Raw genomic sequence first — 4372 nt, 5'->3', positions numbered from 1 at the left:
CCCACACCCACCTCGCCACCAATTTGGATCACTTGTTCTCTTGTCCCTGGGTTTGTTAACACCACTTCCTTTCCCCCTACCTCCCCCTATCCTGTGTCCCCCCGGAACTGTCAGTCCCATTCTTTTCTCCTCCAGATTGTTCATCCAGCCTATCTTATTTAGACAGACTTGCAGAGATAATAACATGCACAAAAACAAGACAGAGCAAAACCAAGCAACAATATACAACAAAACAACAACAAACCACTGACAAAGAACAAAACAAAACACAACAAGAAAGAAAAATTTGTAGTTAGTTCAAGGATCATTTGTTGGCATTTAGGAGTGTTTTCCAGTCCAGTCTGTTGGGGCACCATGCCCTGGCCCCAAAGTCCACCTTCAGCTGCTTCATTCCCTTGCTGTTCTGCTGCATTTCCCCAGTGCTTTACTTCAGTGTGGTGGGATCAGATCTGGTGCTACTCCCACACTGTGTCTCTGGTGCTGTCCCCTGCAGGGCCAAGGGTCAGTGAGGGCCGTCATGTCTCATAATGGGGCTGACCATGTAGTCTTCTCTGCGGACTGGCTGCTCTAATTGGGGTCATCATCCTCAAGGCCTGGTGGGCCAGGAAGTGCTCCACTCTCTCCTCCTCCCCCTTCTTCTGCTCCTGTGTGCTCTGTTCAGATATGTCCCTCTCCCGTAGCTGCAAATTCAATGCAATCCTTTGAATAAATTCTTCTGGGGGTAGGGGTATGTGACCACTTAGTATTTGGGACTGGGACCAGCCCCCCAGACCTCTCCACTGGTTCCCTAATCCACGCTGGAATGTTGCATTCACACCTTGGGGCACTGGGTTGATGTCTGATCCCTCTTTCCCTGTGGAGATATAAACAATACCCTCCCCTTGGGTGGGTTAGCACCCCGTGCCCCTGCTCCCCTTTTTTCCCTTATTTTCATCATTTTTTTTACCTTCCCCACCTCCTCCCCAGTTGTCTACCATGTGCAACTATAGTCCCGCCCTCCAACGGTCTGAGGGACAGTGAACTGGCCCCCTGTTTAAAAAGTTTGAGGACCCCTGCCCCAGACACTTGTCCACTTAGATAGCTGAGTACCATCTACTTTCTTCACCATACTTTACTGTAGTACCCTTATTTTCAGTGATCATTTCATGAAGGTGAGTATCTAGCAGGGCCATGTTATCAGAACTAACTGTTCTTGGATTTGGGCTAGAGTTCAATGGGGGCCCAAAATCCATTGACTTGTCCCTGGGATATGCATGACTCAGGGTTTCTGTGGTGGTTGTATTATAACAAATTCAAAACCCCATAAGACCAGACCAGTTACCTCAAAAAGAGAAAAAAGCAAACAAACCCCCCAACTAGCGGACAACAAAAGACAAACAAAAACAAGCACACTAAAAGCAAGAAAACAAAACCCCATAGAAACAGTAAAGTAAAACCTTGTCAATCATCCCCCAGGGGTATAAGGTGATTGCACTTATAACATCATCAATTTTTCCAATGACACATCACTCTAGACACCGTAGGTGTGGGTAGTCTATGCAAACACAGTTGTAGCATGAACCAGAACAATGAGTTGTTTTTCCACAGTTAGATCTCCCATTCAATAGCTCTCTGTGTACTCTAGGCATGGATGTTGGTACCAGGGGGAACCTTCCTGGATCAGTTCTTCCCAGGTCAAATCCCTACCCAACAGCTCGAACCTGTCATGTCACTGCAAGGGGGCATCAAAGTCCTAAATAGATGGTGATTCTGGGTCCATTTCCAATGAACACCCACCAAACGGGGGGTTCAGTGAACCATTGGCCGTTTCCACAGGTCCAGGGAAGCCACTCTGTTTCCTCTTCCATCTGAGTGCCCAAATCTTCAGTCCAAGGGTTCAGGAAGCTTTGAGGCAGAGTTCAGTTCATTCTGCCTGGCCTCTATGTTAAGTCCTTCTGGTGTAGCGCATGGGTTATGCCACATTGCCCTGAAAGTCAGTGTCCAAGGTCATCATGGTGTTTAGGCCATGGCATATTTCACTGAGGATTGGGTAGAAATGTATTCATAGTGTCTACCCAGGAACAGAAAATCTGGATTGTTGTCCCCCTGGGTCTCTTACAATCCTAGTTTCGCATCCCTCCCTGATGTGCAGTTACTTCTCCCCAGTCACCGACCATACTCACCAACAGAACTATCAGTGCCTGCTCCAAAATGTGAATGCTCTCTCCCTGGCCTTGGCTTGACTTTCCATCAAGCTTCTCCTTCCATTCCTGTGGGGGGTCTCTTGTTTTGACCCAGCCTTGTCTCGATGTGGTATAGCCTCAAGTGGATGTTCTCTCCCATCTCCCCGCTCTTCAAGGAGTGACCTCTGACAAGGTGAGGTCTCCTCCTTCAAGAAGATTTTTTTGAGATGTGTAAAAGGGAAGTGGTATATGGCTCGTGGCCCCTTTTGTTCAGGAATTGGTGTCTAAGATTTGTTTAATTGGTATTTCTCCTTATAGTAGTGGATTCATGCAATGCTTGTCCTTTCGTGATTGACTTACTTCACTTAACATAATGTTTTCTAGGTCCTTCATGTCATATGGTGTTTTATGGTTTCCATCACTGTTTTTTAGGAGTGCATCATATTTCATTTTGTGTATGGACTATAGTTTCTTTTTTATATTATTATTGTGCTTTTGCTTAATTGTACTTCACAGATACTGCATCTTTTCCAACAGTTTTATTGGCATGTAGTTTAAATATCATACAATTCAATAGTTCAATCATTCAATCATATCAAGGAGAATTGTACAATCAGTACCACATCAATTTTAGGGCATTCCACCACCCCCACTACCGATGGTTACATTGCTTTTAAGATGAGTTATACAATCACAATCTGTTCTGATCGCCCTCCACACTCATACCTTCATTATTTACCCCCTGAAATCCCCTTGCCCTCCCTATCACCCTCTTAACACCCTGAATTCCCTATATCCCTTTGTATCAGTTATTACCATGCATCAACTCCTCCTGTGCTTCACAGCTGGGAGATCCATCAGAAAACAATGAAAAACAAAATCGGACTAAGATGGTAAGAATAAAGTCATAATGGTACAAAAACAAAAATACAAACAATGCATAAGAAGGAAAAGACCATAGTCAGCACTCAAAATGCCAAGAAAGAAATTCCTGCCATGGTACCAGTAAGAGATACTGCACCAAGAACAAATTCAGGTCATGTCTATAAAGTGGTCAACTGGCCAAGTGTCAATCACTCCAACATAATCGAGATTACAATGATCTCTGCCTGCTAGTAGGGCTGCTCAAGACTCGTGCCTGTGGTTAGAGCAGATCTCCAGCAGCTCAGTCAGACTAGTCACTCTGCTGATGGGTTTTGGGCTCCAAAGTCCCCCATAGTCCTCCACAAATTGGGTGTTCATAAATTTAGCTCTGATGCTTTTCTCCTCACCATATTCATATTTTGTTATTGTCGTCTTTGGATCACACAAGCTGGTGTGCTTCTTCTGTGTGGACTTCAGTGGACTCTTTCCTTAGATGGCTTCTTGTTTAAGTACAAGGCTTTAAGACACTATTGTCACCATACTTTGCTGTAGCACCCTTATCTTGAGTGCTAATTTCATGAAAGTGAGTATCAAGCAGGGCCATGATGTAAGAACTGATTATTCTTATGTTAAAACTAGGATTTAGTGTAAGCCCAAAACCCAGTCCTGGATCTTTGCTTTTTTTAAAATTTGCTGTAACTTAGGAGTTATTACATATGTCATATCATTCCATAGTTCAAGCATGTCAAATATAATTGTACATTGCTTCCATAATCAGTCTCTAAACATACTTTTCTTTCCTGGACTTCTTAACATCGTCTTACTCTTATCTCACCCACCTCCTTCTCCCCAAACCCTTGTTATATTTTCATCCCTATAGGATTAACATCCCTGGGGCTCATTTACTGAAAAGTAGAGAAACAAATAACACAGCTTCAAGAAGGTGAGCCCCAATGGGGACACACCTCTGAGATACACTTTTATAAACAAGCATAAACAGAATATAACAGAGTGGCCTTCACAGGTTTGCCAGAATAATATGTATACTAATCAGCATACAGCGCCTTGATGTAGCAAGACCTTGTATGTTCGCCAACCAACAGTACACAGCTCTTGGTACAGCTGTCTGCTGCTTCTTCAGACACCATGTGTTTCCCAGCTTAAGTCCTCGGGTTACAAAAGTGTCTGGGGTGGAGTCCAGTTCACTCGTGGCGTTCCCATATGGACCCTCCCTGATGCAAACTCAGGCATGACATGCACCCTGAAGATCCAGGATTCAGTGTCCCAGCGTTCTACAACACCTGGCCTGGGTTCTCAGACTAACCCCAGAGGCTCTAGGTCAATTC

This window comes from Echinops telfairi, unplaced genomic scaffold (assembly GCF_000313985.2).
Source record: "Echinops telfairi isolate 266 unplaced genomic scaffold, ASM31398v2 ScPeMD7_2291;HRSCAF=2852, whole genome shotgun sequence".
NCBI classification, from domain to species: domain Eukaryota; kingdom Metazoa; phylum Chordata; class Mammalia; order Afrosoricida; family Tenrecidae; genus Echinops; species Echinops telfairi.
This window is presented reverse-complemented; position numbering follows the sequence as displayed.